This window comes from Apium graveolens, chromosome 6 (genome assembly GCF_009905375.1).
Source record: "Apium graveolens cultivar Ventura chromosome 6, ASM990537v1, whole genome shotgun sequence".
Lineage (NCBI taxonomy): Eukaryota > Viridiplantae > Streptophyta > Magnoliopsida > Apiales > Apiaceae > Apium > Apium graveolens.
In genome coordinates, this window is record NC_133652.1 from 237,817,406 (window position 1) to 237,836,183 (window position 18,778).

General features: G+C 40.7%; 1 non-coding gene across 1 annotated transcript; it reads left to right on the plus strand.

Annotated features, from left to right (window-relative positions):
- The first annotated feature begins 1,252 nt into the window (after positions 1-1,252).
- Positions 1,253-1,359, plus strand: LOC141669786 (small nucleolar RNA R71). Its single transcript, XR_012554045.1, has one exon. It is a non-coding gene; the product is annotated as a small nucleolar RNA R71 (small nucleolar RNA).
- The last annotated feature ends 17,419 nt before the right edge of the window (positions 1,360-18,778 follow it).

Consider the following 18,778-nt stretch of genomic DNA (forward strand, 5'->3'; position numbering starts at 1 on the left):
ATTAATGCTTGCTCCCAAATCACAAAGGCACTTGTCAAAAGTTAGATTGCCAATGGTGCAAGGAATGGTGAAGCTTCCTGGATCTTTCAGTTTTGGTGGTAACTTTTGCTGCAGAACAGCGCTGCATTCTTCCGTGAGAGCAACGGTTTCAAGGTCATCCAGTTTCACCTTCCTTGAAAGAATAGTCTTCATAAACTTTGCATAACTAGGCATTTGTTCCAGAGCCTCAGCGAAAGGTATATTGATGTGAAGTTTCTTGAACACCTCCAGAAACTTCCCGAACTGTCTATCCAGCTTTTATTGCTGTAATCTCTTAGGAAAAGGTGGTGGAGGATAGAGCTGTTTCTCCCCTGTATTATCCTCAGGCAGAGTGTGTTCAACAGTAGTCTTCTTTGGTTCCGCCACTTTCTCCTTTTGCTTAGATTCTTCATCTCTAACTTCAGCTTCGACTTCTTTTGCCTTTTCAGCATCAGCTACTTTTCCAGACCTTAAGGTAATAGCCTTGACTTGCTCTTTAGCTTCCTTCCTGCCTGGTACTTCCGTGTCACTGGGAAGAGTGCCAGGTTGACGATTGAGCACTGCATTGGCTAATTGACCAATTTGATTTTCCAAGGTCTTGATAGAAACCGCCTGACTCTTGCACAACAGCTTAAGTTCCTCAAAATCAGCACTAGTAGGTGCAGCTGCACTTCCCTGTTGAGGATATGATTGCCTTGTAGCATACTGCTGTGGTTGCTGGAATCCAGGTGGGTTAAACTGTTTACTCACTCCTTGCTGATATGGTGGCTGAATAGCATTCTGATTATTTCCCCAGCTGAAATTTGGATGATTTCTGTTGTTAGGATGATAGGTTGCTGGCACAGGCTGCTATTGTCGCTGATAATTATTCACATACTGAACAGATTTGTTGACAAGAGAATACTGATCCGTAGCATGAGAACCTGCACAAAGCTCACAAACCATAGCTATTTGATTAACTCCATACGTAGCCAAAGAATCAACCTTCATTGATAGCGCTTGGAGCTGGGCTGCAATAGCGGTGGCTGCATCAACTTCCAGAATACCTGCGACCTTGCCTGATGTCATCCTCTGAGTTGGGTTTTGATGCTCGTTTGCAGCCATTGTCTCTATAAGATTATACGCCTCAGTATAGCTTTTAGCCCATAAGGCTCCTCCAGCTGCTGCATCGAGCATGGGCCGAGATTGGGCCCCCAAACCATTATAAAAACCAGTGATTACCATCCAATCCGGCATTCCATGATGTGGACTTTTTCTCAACATTTCCTTGTAGCGTTCCCAAGCCTCGCACATAGATTCTGTAGGTTGCTGCGCAAACTGAGTAAGAGCACTCCTCATAGCAGCAGTCTTTGCCATTGGATAAAACTTCACCAGAAACTTTTGCGCAAGATCTTGCCACGTAGTGATGGACCCAGCTGGTTCAGAATGTAACCAGTCTTTAGCCTTATCCCTCAGTGAGAATGGGAAAAGCCTCAACTTGATAGCCTCATCAGTCACACCATTATACTTAAAAGTGCTGCAGATCTCGACAAAATTCCTTATGTGCATGTTGGGGTCTTCAGTTGCCGTTCCTCCAAAAGAAACAGAATTCTGCACCATCTGAATAGTGCCCGGCTTGATTTCAAAGGTGTTAGCTTGAATAGCCGGATGAAGGATGCTTGACTGAATATCATCAATTTTAGGCCGAGAAAAATCCATAAGAGCTGGATCAGCTTGAACAATACGATCTCCCATGTTTACTGGTTCTTTCTGCTCAGTTCCTGAATCCGAATCCTCAAAATCTAACTTCTCCGGAGTATCAAGAACTTCGTCTTTCTCCTCAGCTGTATCTAAGGTCCTCTTGCGAGCACGAGAACGAGTTTGCATAAACGCTTGCTAAAGTACCTAAAACACAACCGAAAAGAGTAATTAACTACTACGTCCTAATCACTGAGTCCTAATGACCAATGATGGTAAGTACATAAATTAAACAAATACGCCGAGTCCCCGGCAGCGGCGCCAAAAACTTGTTAGGGCGAAAACATGCACTAATATTCACGCAAGTATATGCGTTCGCAAGTAATATAGAATACTTTCTAGTTCGTTCCCTCAGAGACTCAGACTAAGTTATTGTCTAATTAAACTCACTCACCAATGTATGATTACTTCTCAATGTTAAGGTAACACTTAAAATTGTTGATTAAATATTAACTATAATTAACTACTTAATTAACCACTTAACTAACACTTCAATTTATCAATAATAAAACACTCATGAGATCACAACTTCATTATTACTTCCTTCTATAGCCATTATTATTACCTTTAGCATGTGACAGTGATGATATTAATCGAATAACACGAAACTGATAAAAGCCAACTTTCATTGTACTAATACCATCCTACCAAGCATCCACAATTAAGATAGAAGTTGAATAGTCATCAATCATGTTGAGTTCCTATATGTCTATAGAAATTGACAACATAACGATTTAAGCACAAGTTATTCTTTTTGATTACATAGGGCAAATAAAACTGTTAGAGTTACCCACTAATCATGCACAACGTACATGAACCTATGCTAGCATGGCAAGTTCTAAATCTCAAGATCCACCGTCGCTTCACAAGAGATTAACACCCTATCTTATATGTTCGCGACGCACATAAGACGAATACGCACAACCAATACTAGATATTATGCAATCATCACACACTAAAGTATTAAACAATTAACTAAAGAATTCCATAATAAATCCGTTGCAACCCCATGATCACGATTAGCCCATAATAGAACTTATCGCCATCATGGGTTCATATGAAATCATGATAAACAATAAAAGAAAATAATAACTAAACTACTTATATTAAAATAGAGTACGTCACAAGAGTAAATAAGTCAAAGCAAGAAAACTAGCATCCAACGTTACAACGAAACAAGAATCACAAGAAAGTATGCTTCCTCTTCGCTGCAGTGTGCTAAATCGGTCTTCTTCCTTATCTCCTTCGCTTCTTGCGCAAAACACAATCTAAAACATAATCCCCTTCATATTCTCTATGAAAACGTCTCAAATCTACTTATATAATAGTCCCATAAAACTCAGATTACATTGAAGTTGGAAGCCAAACAGAAGTAGAAGTCTAAAATAATTCAGCTTTTTCCCCGACCCTGCGCGGCCGCTCAGCATTTCTGCGCGGGCGCGCAAGGCTGCTGCACGGCCGCTCAGCATTGCTGCGCGGGCGCGCAGGACCCTACTGGAAAAATTCCAGGTTTGCTCCATTTCTTCGCCGTAATCTGCCCGTTCTTTTCCTCTCACAATGGTGAACACATGCCAAGGCTTATTCTTGATGATTCCTCCTCCGAAATGCAACTAATACCCTGAAATGCATAAACACTAGAAAAATGCATCAAATACACAAAATACTTGATTTCAAGACACCAATTTAAGCCATTTTAAGACGTTCTAAGTGGTATAAAATGCCACTTATCAACATACATGGAAACATTTATGAAGCCAAACTTCATACAAATGCTGATGGACTTGAGATTTGTCTAATAAGCAAAACATTAGTAGATGAAAGTTGGAACTGGCATATGAAGCTTTCTCAACTAAATTTTAACAATCTCAATGAATTGGTAAGAGGTCTACCAAATATGTACTACTCCCCTGATGGTTTGTGTGATTCATGTCAACAAGCCAAGCAAAGAAGGACTTCTTTTAAAAGCAAGTCAGAATCATCCATCAAAAAGCCAAATCAAATGTTAAATCTGGATTTTTTAACCCTTTTAACATCATGTCTATCGACAAGAAAAGGTACACCCTAGTTATTGTTGATGAATTTACCAGATTTACATGGGTATTTTTCTTGCACAGAAAAGATGATACTCCAGAAATTCTTCTCGATCACATAAGACTGATTGAAAATGGTTCCAAATACAAAGTGCAAATACTCAGGAGTGATAATTGCACTGAATTCAAAAATTCCAAGATGGAGGAATTATGCAGATATAAAGGAATTTCTCAACAATTCTCAGCTCTAGGCACACCTCAACAAAATGGAGTGGTGGAAAGGAAAAACATGACATTGATTGAAGTTGGAAGAACAATGCTTGTGGAAGAAAATCTCCCAACTTATTTTTGGGCTTGATAGGGAATAAAATAAACCCTGATTATGTAATTAATATCGCATTAATTGTATTAACATTGGGCTAGCAATTAATCCCCTTAGAAGAGGCCCAAGACCCTTGATAAGGGCCCAATAATAGCCTAGGAATATAATTGGTGTTGAAATTAATTAGACCAGATACGGTCCAATAATAAAGCCCAATTGGAAAGGGCCCAAAACCCTGTATATTAATTAATAAAGGAGAAATCAGCTGTTAAGATGAGTCTCAATGAGGATATAAATCCTTGTAGATAAGCCTTCAAGGGACCTGATAGGATAAGGAATCAGTTTCCTACTTCCTAGGACTCTAAAGTCCACTCTAATTCTGAGATTTTCCCACCAAGTCTCCTAACCCAAGTCCAATTTAAGGACTCCCAACACCTATATAAGGGGTCTCACCCCCACCAAACAGAACTATATTTTTTGGCTTGATTCTCTAACTCATAAAGATACGTAGGCATCTCGTAAAGGCAGAGTTAAGCTACAAAATACGAGAGCAGCCATTAAAGGCCTTGAGCTCCCAAACCTTAGTAATAAATACAAAAATTATTATACCCTAGTTTTTTATCCATAACATTTGGCACCGTATGTGGGAAGGCACAAAAACAACCATGGCGAGAACACGGAGATGAAGTAGCGCCCTTGAAGGAGGAACACTAGCGGGGACGACCCAAACGATTTCGTCAACAGTAGAGGTACCTCCGTATTCAACCTATGTTGCCACCCAAGGAGGAGCCCAGGTAGGGGCAACTCAACCTCAATCTCAAGGGATGATTCCCCCGGCTCCTCAAGGGACGAATCCCCAACTTCAACAGCTACATACACCTGTGAATTCTCGACTCATTGGGTATGAGTATTCAACTATTGTGACCACTAACCCCCCTTATGGGATGCCCCTTTACCCCGATTTTGGAGGAACTGGACATGCTGGACGGAGTGAAGCATGGGGGCAAATACCCCCTACATACAAGGTTTGGCTCCTATCCCGAAGGATCAAGAATTTTCTGGTCCTTATACTGAGAGAGACTCTGAATCTTCGGATGATGAAGTAGCCCCAAGAAGGAGACGTGCTGGCAAAGAGCCGATGCCTGATGGTAACCAATGTCCCAAGAGCACCTGAGGGATAAATCCCCAAGAAGTGCAGGAGAGAATCAGGGCTTATGAGGCTGAAATTCAAAGGTTGAAGCGCGACTTGGAGGCGCACCAGGCCCCCAGACCCCCACTATCACCTAGGGGGAGAAATCCTCCTCCAATCATAGACCTGGATGGTCCATCACAAAGAAGGACTGTAGTCCCAAGAGCTGATCCAAGAAATCTTCTTCCCATTGGAGATCCTAATGACCCTACTCTACCATTCACTAAAGAGATAATGAGTGCCCATATCTCAAGGAAGTTCAAGATGCCCACTATCAAAGCTTGTGATGGCACTGGAGATCCCGCTAATCATGTCAGGACATTCTCTAATGCACTGTAGTTGCAGCCCGTGAATGACGCTATTAAGTGTCGGGCTTTTCTTTAAACCCTGTCGGGAATGGCTCAAAGATGGTATAGTCGTTTGCCCCCGAACTCTGTTGGGTTCTTCAATATGTCCTTGGCCAAGAGCCCCCCTGAAAGCATGTTGCAGCTCCAAGATAGGGTCGGGAAGTACATCAAAGTGGAGGAGAGCATGAGGAAGACAGTAGTAAGTAACGAGCCCACTGGAGGCAAGAAGCAGAAAATTGATCTGAAATATATTGCTAAGGACAAGTATCCTAGAAATGAGCAAAACCCTGATTCAACCCCGAAGAAGGGAGAACCTGGACAAAAGTTCACTGAATATGCAACCCCGAGGGCCTGTGATAAATATAATTTTTGGAGGACCAACTGATGCCGAATTATCCAGGAACTCCAGGAAAGCGTATACTAGAGAGGTTATACATATTGTTGGGGAAGCCCTGAAGAGGGCCATGACGGGAGTAACAATGACATTTGATGATTCTGACTTGGAGGGTGTAAAATTTCCTCATGACGACCCGTTAGTCATAATACCAATAATAGGGGACAGCCCAGTGAAGAGGGTCCTTGTAGATAATGGTGCTTCAGTGGATATCTTGCTCCATGATACCTTTTTAAGGTTGGGTTATAATGATTCTCAATTGACCCCAACCGATATGTCGATATATGGATTTGTAGGAGTGGAATTCCCCGTGGAAGGGATAATTAAGTTGCCAATAACCATAGGACAGGAACCAAGGCAAGCAACAGAGATGTTGGACTTTGTGATGGTAAAGGCTAGTTCAACTTACAACATGATTATAGGAAGAGCAGGGATACATGCCTTCAAGGCAGCCCCTTCTTCCTACCATTCAGTTATGAAGTTTCCTACCCGGAATGGGATTGGAGAAGAGAGAGGGGATCAAAAAATGGCTAGAAGTTGTTATGCGGCCTCTCTGAGGGCAGATGGAGTTGCGGGGCATGTTCTTCCTATTGAAGATCTGGATATTCGAGAGAATGATGAGAAAAGAGGGAAGCCAACAAAAGACTTGGTTTCGGTTCCTTTAGCCCCCGAGGATCCTGAGAAAGTGACTTTTGTTGGAGCTACACTAGAGGAACCCCTTAGAGGGAAGTTGGTGAAATTTTTGCAAGAAAATAGTGATGTGTTTGCATGGTCAGCAGATGATATGCCAGGCATAGACCCGGAACTGATTACTCACAAGCTGAATATGGATCCGAATCGGAAGACAGTGAAGCAAAAGAAAAGAAGTTTTGCTCCAGAGAGGCAAGAAGCTATAAAATAGGAAGTAGAGAAGCTCTTAGAGGCTGGTTTTATCGAGGAGATACAATTTCCAGAATGGTTAGCAAACCCTGTGTTGGTAAAAAAAGCTAATAGAAAATGGAGGATGTGTGTGGATTTCACTGATTTGAATGACGCATGCCCCAAGGAATGTTTCCCATTGCCAAGGATAGATACAATAATAGGTGCTACTGCTGGACATGAGATGTTGAGCTTCATGGATGGATTCAATGGATACAATTAAATCAAGATGCACAAGGACGACATCCCAAAGGTATCCTTTATTACTGACTTTGGTGTTTATTGTTATCTTATTATGGCATTTGGTCTCAAGAATGTAGGAGCCACCTATCAAAGGTTGGTAAATAAGATTTTTAAGGATCTTATTGGCAAGACCGTGGAAGTTTATGTCGATGACATGTTAGTCAAGAGTCTAGTAAAGACTGACCATATAACCCATTTGAGGGAAGCTTTTGAGGTCCTGAGATACCACAAGATGATGTTAAATCCTGCAAAGTGTGCTTTTGGAGTGGGATCTGGAAAGTTTATCGGATTGATGGTCTCCAAGAGAGGAATCGAGGCCAATCCCGATAAAATAAAGACAATCCTGGACCTGGAGCCACCAAAAACTATCAAAGATGTTCAAAAGCTCACTGGAAGGGTTGCTGCATTGGGGTGATTCATCTCCAAGTCCGGGGACAAGTGCTTGTCGTTCTTAAAGTCCTTGAAGAAGGTTAAGGATTTTGTATGGAGTGAAGAAAGCCAGAAGGCATTTGAAGAATTAAAGAAATATATGGCCCATGCCCCGTTATTGGCCAAGCCAGCTCTGAATAAAGTTTTATACTTGTACTTGGCCGTTTCAGAAAATGCCTTGAGCGCTGTATTGGTTAAAGAGGAACTTAAAGTCCAGAAACCCGTATACTATATTAGCAAAATTCTGCATGGAGCTGAGTTAAATTATTCAACTATTGAGAAATTTGCTTTAGCCTTGGTAATGACTTCAAGAAAGTTGTGTCCTTACTTTCAAGCTCATCAAGTTGAGGTGCTAACAAATCAGCCCCTGAGAAATATTATTCATAGTCCCAAGGCTAGTGGGCGGCTGATCAAGTGGGCAGTAGAGTTGGGAGAATTTGACATCAACAACAAGCCACGAATGACAATAAAAAGCCCAGGCATTGGCTGACTTCGTGGTGGAATGTACCATACTCAACCAAGAAGTCGAGGGGCAGGAAGATACTATACCTCCAAACACAGAAGATGATAAAGGGGACAGAGAGAAGGAAGTCAAGGAAAAGGAATATTGGGTCCTCTATTTTGATGGAGCATCAAAAACAAATTCAAGTGGAGCAGCGCTAGTTTTACAAAGCCCTGATGGGTTCCTGATTGAATATGCTATGAAGTTAGACTTCCCAACCACAAATAATGAAGCAGAATATGAGGCTTTGATAGCTGGCCTCGGCCTAGCAGGGACACTAAGAGTCAAGAACTTGAAGGTCTGCGGAGACTCGAAGTTGGTCAGATCCCAGGTGAAGAGAGAGTTTGAGGCAAGGGATGATACGATGGCGAAGTATGTCCGCCTAGTAAGAGCTGTGATGACTCAATTCGATGAGTGCCATGTTGAGCACATCCTAAGGGAGGAAAATGCTAAAGCGGATGCGTTGTCAAAGTTTGCTTTATCTGAGATAGAGGAAAGTTCAGGAAGCGTATACTTCTGCATTTTTAAGACACGGAGCATTGATGTTAAGCTTGTAGCTCCTATAGGGCTGGGAATGTCATGGATAGATCCCATTAAGGCCCATATTCAAACCGGTTGGTTGCCAGATGACGTGACTGAAGCCCGAAAGTTGGCTGTTCGAGAACTGAGATATTCCTTGATCGATTGGATTTTGTACAAAAGATCTTATGTGGTTCCTTACTTAAGATGTCTTAGGCTTGATGAGGCACGCCTGGCTCTTGAAGAAGTACATGAAGGTATCTGTAGGCAACACCTAGGGGGCAGAGCATTGGCTCACAAGATAACCCATTTAGGCTTCTATTGGCCAGATATGATGGCCGATGCCAAAAAGTATGTGAAGAAGTGTGATCATTGTCGGAAACATGCACCTGTCGTTCGACAACCCCCGAGATGTTAACCTCCATCAACTCTCCCATCCCCTTTGCCATGTGGGAAATGGATATACTTGGGCCTTTCCCCATGGCCACGACACAAAGGAAGTTTCTGATTATAGCCATTGATTATTTTACAAAATGGATTAAAGCCAAGCCTTTGGCCAAGATCATTACTAAGTAATTTGCACAATTCCTGTGGGAAAACATCATGTGCCGATATGGAATTCCCCGTATCCTAGTCACTGATAATGGAGCACAGTTCAACAATGAGGAATTCAAGAAGTATTGTAAGGTGAATGAAATTGTGTTACGATTTACCTCTGTGGCTCACTCGCAAGCCAATGGGTAAGCGGAAGTGGCAAATTGAATAATCTTGGATGGACTAAAGAAGAGGATCGAGAAGTCAAGAAATAACCGGGTGGATGAAATACTCCCAATACTATGGGCCTATAGGACTACCTGTAGAGTCACGACTGGAGCAACTCCCTTCATGTTAGCATATGGGGCAGAAGCGGTTGTTCCTTTAGAGATATCACATTCCTCTCCCAGGATTTAAGCTTTCAATACTGAGGAAAATAAGGAAGGGCAAAGGTTAGCCCTGGATCTAATTGATGAAGTACGAGATGAGGCACATGCAAAGATAGTGGAATATCAGAAAAATGATTCACTCTACTACAACCTAAGGGTTAAGGAAAGGTTCTTCAAGCAAGTTGACTTGGTTCTGAGGAAGGTGGAAGCTTCCGGTGTTGGGCAGAAAGGGAAACTTGCCCCAAATTGGGAAGGACCATTCAAGGTCAAAAGTGTTCAAGGAAGAGGAACCTACAAGCTGGAGACTATGGATGGTTTTGAAGTCCCGAAGATCTGGCACGCGTAGAACCTGAAGGTTTACTATGTATAAAATAGTTGAGCACGATTCTTACTTGTTGAGATGACAAGTAGGTTTAAAAGCACCTTGAAGCTTTGGTTTGCTTAGGATTTTTATAGAAGATATGTTTTAGTTTTATCAGGGTTGAACCCATCTCGTGTAAGGTGTCGAAAATACCAAGTTATAATGAGAAACGTTCAGTTTGATCTAGCTTGCTGGATTGTTATATTGTGAAGGACAAAATCAAGTTATAAACTTAAGTTCAGAAACTCGGAAAGATTGAATCACTAAGTAAAAGAGTAAAAACATCTAAAGTCAATTACAAGGTTTGAAAATGTCTGAAGAAAAGAAACATACATAATTCAAAGAAGTTAGGCCTTAGAAGGCTCGGATTCTTCAGAGCCACTGTCTGAAGTCTCCTCAAACGTCTCCTGAGTTGGTCCCTCGGAAGTTTCTTCAGAAGTCTGCACAGAGGTCTCCCCGGAACTACCCTTAGATGCCTCAGATGCCTTTGGGGCCGCTGGTTTTGGAGGCTCTTCTACCCTGGCCTTCTTTACAGTAGGCTCGGCCTCTTCCTCAGAAGAAGATTCCTCCTCTCCAGAGTTGGATTCAGGCTCCTTCCTCTTCTGGCCTTGGACCTGGCTTCCTGATAGCGCTCTGACTGGGGACACTGAAGTACCCTCCTTAATAAGATCAGCTAGATTTTCAACAAGGCCTCCAAGTGTTGGGACCTTCATAGGACAAGAGAAGGGAGCTTTCTCAAGAATCTCAGGAAACTCGTCCTGGATAGCCTCTACAGCAGCATCCCAGCCTTCCTTATAGCTAACTGGGTGAAGGAGGGCATCATGCTCTACCATTAAGTCTTTGAACTCTTGTGTGTCCATCCAGCCATCAAAGGCTTTGTCCTTTTGAGCCTTAAGGATCACAATCTCAGCGCGGGCCATTTCCAGATCAGAAGTTGAGGAGGCAAGTTAGGTCTCTATTTGCTGGTTAGCCTCCTCCTGCTTCTTGGTTGTATCCTCCTGGCCAAACTTTCAAGCCTTAGCTTGGTGAAGCGCCCCTTGGAAATAGACGTTCACCTACAAGAGATATAGAGAAAGTAAGAACTAAGGAAAATCATGACAGAAAGCTATGGATAACAAAAGGAAAAAGATGTACCATCGCCAGAGCCTGAGCACCGAAAAGCTCATTAGCCATCAAGTCCTATTGGAGGATAAGATCATGATAGTCTACAGGGGAAATAGACTGGATGGACCATTTCTTGGCAAGTTTTGTATTTCTAACAATCGAGTCCTTTCCCCGGATTCCCTAGGTAGGCTGAAAGAAGGCCCCTGGTTTCTGTTTTGTACGTAAGGGTTGGCTGGGGCCTTCCTTATCTCCTTCCCTTGCCTGAAGAAGGAACTCTGGGAAGCGATCCCCAAGGCGCGGGTCCTTGAAGACCTTTCCTTCACGCTTCATCCTGGTCGTTTCCAGGTCTTTAGGCTTGGTAGCCTCTTCGATCCTCTCATCTAATGCAACAAATAAGTAAAGTGAATTGAGAAAATAGTAAAGTAAAAAGGTGAGAAAACCGAAAACAACTAGAAAGGGAAGAAAACGTACCTTGTTTAGGAACGGGAGAAAGGCCACGCTCCACAAGAAGGGTCTCTCTGATGAGATCCTAAGAGTGTGATGTCCCATTATCCTGGGTAAGGAGGTTGAAGGCCCTAGTCTCCTCCTCAGTTAAAATAATGTCATTCGGGCTCCCATCCACGGCTTGCCCAAAGGACGAGCGAAAGAGAGTCCCCCAGTCGCCGCCTTCCCAGAGGACATAAAGAAATTCTTTTTTCTACCCCAAGTTGTTGTCAGGGTTGGATTTACCATTCACTATGTGAAGGACAGTGGGGCGCTAGTTCAAAGAAACTCACCCCGAATTTTTGAACTGAAAATTTTTCTGAACACGGTGACCGAATTAGGGACGTTGTGCTTGGCGCGTTGCGATAAATAGCAAAGAATCAACCTCCAAGAGTTTGGAGGGAGTTGGAAAAGGTTGATGCCCACATCAGCTAGTAAAATCGGAATAAAAGGATGGAAAAAGAGTCTGATAGCTGCCCTTAAGGTGTCCCTAAAGACACATATAGCGTCTTTTTTCTAGTGGCAGGCCTTGTTGGCCGGACCCGCAAGAACAACTTGAAGGGCTCCTTGATCTTGAAGAAAGATCTTCTCTTATCCAATTCTTTTGGATCCCGGAAAATATTAACGTGATCATGCGCATCCAGGTGCGCGTTGGACGGGTACTCATCCCCTCGCGTATTAATCATATCGATCAAAGAGGTATACCTGGACCGGATGGGGAACTCATTAGACTTTTTAGCCACGTTCATCTTGGCCAAACGAGTCATTCTCTTATCTTCCATCTGAAAAAGGGAGGAAAAGTAAACAATTTTAAGAAAAAACTTTATGCAAAGGTGTGCCTGAAAATAAAAAATGAGAAAGAGGGTATTTACCTGAAATAATGCTGAAGACTGGTTTGCTAAAGGCTGAAACTTCAAGGCTCAAAAACTCTGACCTAAAGTTATACTTTGACCTCCAAGACTTTTGAGAGAAGAAGAGAGAAAAAATTTGGAAATAAGAAGTGAGGAGTGATTGACTCTACTCACTCCTTTATATAGGCAGAAAAAGAAAAGATGAAAGGGCAAAAAAGCCCATTAAGCTGAAAGCCCAAAGAAAAAATCCCAAATTCTAGAATTTTCCAGAATATCATTGAAAATTCTTAAGTTCTGGAACTTTCCAGAATATCCTTGATAATTTTTAAGGATTTCTAAAACTATAAAATCCAAAAAAAGGGGATTCGGAAATATAAGAGGCCCAATTCAAATCCCAAATTCAAAGAGGATTTGGAAAATGAGGGGCCCAATTCAAAGCTCAAATCCAAACAAGATTTGAAAATATGAGAGGCCTAATTCAAAGCCCAAATCCAAATTGGATTAGGAAAAGCCCAATAAAATCTACTCGTCCAAATAGACTAGGATCTAGGTCGAGTTTGAGCTCGTGAATCCTGTTCGAAAGAATTCGAACAGGAGCCAGAAAAATACCCGCCTAATGGACAAGGATTTAGGTCATGTTTGAGGTCGTGAATCCTATTTGAATTCTTTCGAATAGGAGCCAGGAAAACACCTATCAAAAAGACCAGGATTCAGGTCGAAATCCTAGTCGTGGATCAAGCTTGAAATCTTTCGAAAAAGAACAAAAAAAAGGTCATGAATTTTGACCAAGACCCAGGTCGTAAACTTGACTAAGATCCAGGTCGAAATCCTGGTCGTGAATCCTAGTCGAAGTTTCACGAGCAGGAGTCAAAAGGTGGCATGAAGTTTGACCAAGACCCAGGTCGTCAACTCGACTAGGATCCAAGTCGAAATCCCGGTCGTGAATCCTAGTCGAAGTTACACGAGCAGTGTTAGGTCACACACACACACTGTAGAAGGGGGTTGAATACAGTGTATAGCACAATCAAATCGAATTCAAAGAACACAAGTAACAGAAAACAAACTTTATTAAACTCTGTTACAATGTAGAACTGTCCTCTCTCAGTGATGAACAAATATCACGAGAGCTGCTAGGGTTACAATGAATAATATTCTCGATAATAACAACATGTATGGAGTAAACCCTATGTCTGTGTTTATATATTACACAGTTACAAGATAATCGCTAATTGATATGGAATATAATTCTGCTTCCTAAAATATATCAATCAGTTATCTTTTCTTCCAAGTATTCCATTCTTCACATAATTCCTTCTTCATGCATATCTCTTCTTACATTTGTCTTGATCTTCTTTCCTTTCAATCAGTCGCCTTCCTTATCTGAAAGTTTCCTTTAAGTCCTGATATTATCTCCTGATAAATATCTCCTGAACCTTAAGTACTGATACCTTAAATTCTGACTTCAGTATAAGTGTTGATTTCAGTTAAGTACTGATTTGTCCTGTTCAAGTAAGATCTGAAAACTAAACACAAATTATATTAGACATGACATTATCAAATATATCTAACCATCTCCCCCAACTTGTAAATTAGCATAATATACAAGTTTAACATATATTTGATGATGTCAAAAACATTAAGTATAAATGCATGAGAATTTGAATAGATAACTACAACTTACAGTCCTTAAAACTTTACCAACTTTAACTTCTGATAACAACTTCAGTCTGTATACATATCAGAATTTGAGCAGTTGTAGATCTTGACTTGGATTCACTTTCTGATATCTTCAATGTCAGGAGCTGTTCTGAGATAGTTCTTTAACAAACATCTCTCAGCATATCTGAGTTCATCAATCATCCTCCTTTTAGCAACTTTGAGTTCTACAGTATCTTCACCAATTTGGAAGATAACATATCTGAGATCATTAATTTTTGCTTTTCTCAACTCCTGATCTAGTCTTATGACATAGGCTTTGTCAGACTCTAGATTGAATTCAAGTCCCTTAATACCAACATATGTTCTGATCTTTGTAGTATTAGGCTTCATATCAACAATATCACCCTTGTGATCTCTGTAGTTGGGACAGTATGTGCTGTCAAACTTTACAGAATAGAGCTTCTTCTGTCTTTGAATTTGAGTCTTCAAATAATTTGCAGCACTTTCTATTATTCTATCCTTCACTTGAAGTAAGAATAAAACATGTTCTAGTTCCTCAAAATACTTCAGTGGTATAGCATTTTCCCTTATATGATAAACCCTTCCATCTGTCATGAAATATAACAAGATGTGTTCTTTCAAGAAGGTATGGTAGACCATCTGTACAGATTCTAGTTGATTCAATCTTTCAGGAGTTGCTCCAATACCTGGTTCACTTAAGGAAGTTGGATCATTGGTTGTATTTTGCACTCTTCTTTCATCAGCACTACCCAATCCAGATTTATCTCTTGCTTCCTTTCCAGTAACCACTCTTGCTTGAAAACCACTTGCTGTAGTCTTCAAAGGTTGAGTCTGTTTGGCTTTAGTGAATCCTGGTAGGAGTAACTTTGAGGATTTAACATGAGCAATGTCAGAGGTTTCCTTTGACTTATCTTCTGATATCAAGCCAACTTGAGCTATGTCAGAGGTTGCTTGCTTCATTGTTATATCAGATCTAACAATATCTTGACTCTGAACAACTTGAGCCATGTCAGAGGTTGTCTTAGAAATCTTCCTTGAAGTCAAAGTAAGATCAGCATCTTCATCAGAAATTTCTTCATCCATAGGAGGCACATAAACCTTTACAGGTTCACCAACTTTTTCTTTGCCCTTGGACCTTGGATCTATCTGTAATTGTGATTTGGCCATGGTTGCCATAGGATTTGTCCTTTCTTTTATCACAATGCCTTTAGCCGTAGGAAATTTCTTTTTAACAACAGAAGCTTCAAATTTGGAGTTGACCTTTTCTAACTTAAGTCTAGCTTCTTCTTCCATTAGACTCTCAAAGTCCATTCCTGGATTTTCCTTCAAAAATAACTGTCTTGAAATTTCTTCATCAAGTTCTAAAAATTCATTAGAACTTATCCTTTTACCAGTATCAGAAGTTATTCTTCTCTCAGTATCAGAGCTTGTTCTATGACTTGTAGTTCCAGCTCTACTTGATGAGTGACCTCCACCTTGAATACGACCGCCATCCATTCCAGAGTTTCCCGGGTCATTACCATCATCCTTTTTCTTCAGTGTCTTATCAGGTTTGCATTTGGACTTAATTACTTTCTCCCCCTTTTTGGCATCAACAGGTAAAAGAAGAGAGAGAAGCAATTCCACTGAGGATTGAATCTCATTGAGTTGAGATTGCTGAGAAGTTTGATTTTTCAAAATTTCATCAATCTGGGACTGTTGCTTCTCTTGGATTTTCTCAATGTTGGTAATTTTGTCAAAGGAAGGTTTGAAAAACCTTTTCTTGTCCAGCTTGACAACTGTATCTTGCTGCATTAAGGTTTCTTGAATCTTGTCCACCTTGGCCTGAGTTACAGACTGTTGACCTTGAAGGTGCATTGTACTAAGTGCAGTAACTCTTAGTTGTGTCTTGAAATCATCATTGACTAACAACTCATCATCTTTTTCCAAGTGATCAGCAAGAATCTTTTCAGTAGAAACAAAGGTAACTGAGTTCCACTCCTTAGTCCACTCCTGTCCTCTAGGAGTTTCACTCCAAGGTACTGGTGCTTCCCCTGTAACAAACTTTTTGACTATCTCAGCTTTTGAAGGAACTTGTAGAGGTACATGTCCAGAAGGACCAGTTGCATCAATATCTAAATTTGTAGCAGCATTACCAGTAGCATCAACATTCGCAACATCAGAACTTATAGAGTCAACAGCTTCAACATCTTCTGATAAAAGAACAGTATGAGAAGTTATGGAGGCTTCAACATCATCCTCTAAGGGCTGATCTCCAACTAAGTTCTGATCAACATCCATATTCTGATGCTCACCTAAAATCTGATCTTCAGTATCTAGATCCAGAGAAGGTGTTGTAGGCAATTCTGGATTAAAATCAGCATCAGGAATTGGTGTTGTTGGTGGAGTGACTTGAGTTGGTGGAGCTTCTAGATACAAAACCTGAGGCACTTCCAAGTTATGAATGTCAATTTCATCACTTGGCCCTTGGTTATCGGCATTTACTGGAGATACTGGAGGTGTAGGAATGTGAGTAGTTTCTGGCTCATGTAGTTGTGAGTGATGAGTGGCATGAGGGTCTGAATCAGCATTAGGAGAATTGTGAGCTTCAAGAGGGTCTTGTGAGATCAGAGATTCCTGATACCCTTCCTTAGCTGCTGCTTCCATTCCTTTACCAGAATCTTCAGGCCTTTTTGCCAATGTTTTGAATCTTTTAGCTTTTAAGGTGACTTTAGGAGCTGTATATCAGAATTACGCTTTCTAAGCCTTTTTAGAGGCCTAGAACTCCCAATATCAACATCCTTCTGAGAAGAGACCTTCTCAGCTTCTTGAATAACAGGTTTCGATACAGGAACCTGTTCCTCAGCATCTGATTCATCTCGCAGAATAAATCTCCTTCTCTTCTGTTGTGTCTGAGGTACTTTCTTAGTCCTCTTAGATTTGGAAGATGAAGGCTGCACTGTAGGTTCTAAAGTGTGAGGTGGAGAAGTAGAGGTGGTAGGTGCTGATGGATGAGGTTCAGATGGTTGAACATCAGGATATAGTGCAGTGTACTTAACATGATTATAGGTTATTAAGGCTTGTTTGACAGATAAAGGAATTAAGAGGGGTCTTAGAAAAGCCTTCTTATTATCAGTAGATAATAAGTCAGTAAAAGCTCTTTTAGCTATTCTGAATGATGAAATTAATTCACCATAATTTTGGGGCTTATTATCACAACAGAAACTATAAATAAGCTGACAGAATCTAGCAAAATAAACAGTAGATCTATCTTCATACATTCTGTCCCTAATAAAACCTAAAACAACACTTGCATATTCAAAATCAGTTCGATTTATAAGAGCATACCCGATTTGTTGGCTGAATATGGGAATTGCATCAAAATTGGAACATTTGTTTACAAAATCTTTAGTGATGCAATCAAAGAAGAAACTCCATTCCCTCCTTATGAAATATCTCTTCAACTGGCCCAGCTTTGCCAATGTCCTTTCATATCCCTGACTGGCCATCATGTTTTGAAGAACTGGCTCGTCAAAAGTAGAATAAACACAGTTCTCAGGTAGCTGCAGTGCTTGGAGAACCGTAGACAATGTCACAACATACTCATCCTCCCCTGATGAAAAAATAATACTTGGGAACCCTTGAGCACCACCATCATCATACACACCACTTCTCCAGAACTCCGGTACTTGAGTACTAGAGACTGCTTCGGGTTCAGTCAGAGCATACCCAATATCAGAACTAGCAAGAAAGTCCTGAATGAAGTGAAGTTCAGAGGGTGCTTCTGACTTTCTAAGAATAGCAGAGAAGTTATTAGGAACAAACGTAGCTCCATCAAAAATTATGTCCTTGGGTGCCATGAGAATTCGTGAGAAAGAAAATTGCCTGTAAGGTGTTTGAGAAAATGTCTGTATGAAAAATCGTCAATAGATGAGAGAGAATAAAAGTAAAAAGAGAGAGAGATAAAATATGAAAGTAAATAAAAGATATTACAATCTTTTCTCTCTTTTACTTATACATGGTAGAAAAAGTAACCGTTGAGACATCTATCAGACATGCAGCAGTAAAAGACAATTAATGGGCACGGGTATTCAGTAATCATTACTTATCACATGCAGTTTTTCAAGGAAAAAAAACCGTTCCACTTACCAAGTTATCCCACTAATCAAGGTTGTTCAATTTTATTTTAAATTTTAAAACTGTTCCCACTTAATTATTTTTTTTTAATACTGCCTTACCTATATTCTGTAAAATTATAACCAATGAGAGAATGACTATTAATAAACCAAGTATACAAATACTGTCACGTCAGAATCAGAACTTGATTTGTATCAGAGCTAAAAGGTCATCAGAATATGGTTAGTATCAGGATTTAAATTGTTATCAGAATATCAAACGACTCAGAGATAAAATATTGCATAAATATAAAATTTTATTAATATATTGAGCAAATACATTGCATGAAATTTAAATTACAAGCTTAAAAGTACAAGATTGTCCTAAGCTACAAGTCCTAACATCAACAGCTTTAGTCCTAAGCTAAGAAGCCAGACAAAGCTGACGGTGAAGAGAAACATATAGCAAAAATTATTTCTTCTTCCTACTCTCAACAAAAAGAACAGCAAGACGAATAATACGCTCCTGTTGTCGGAGAGCTACTCTCCGTTCCTCTTCCAGACGCTCAAGATGGCGATGGTAGTCCATGTAGAAGAACAAGAGGTCTGTGAGGACCTATTGGGGAACTGAGTC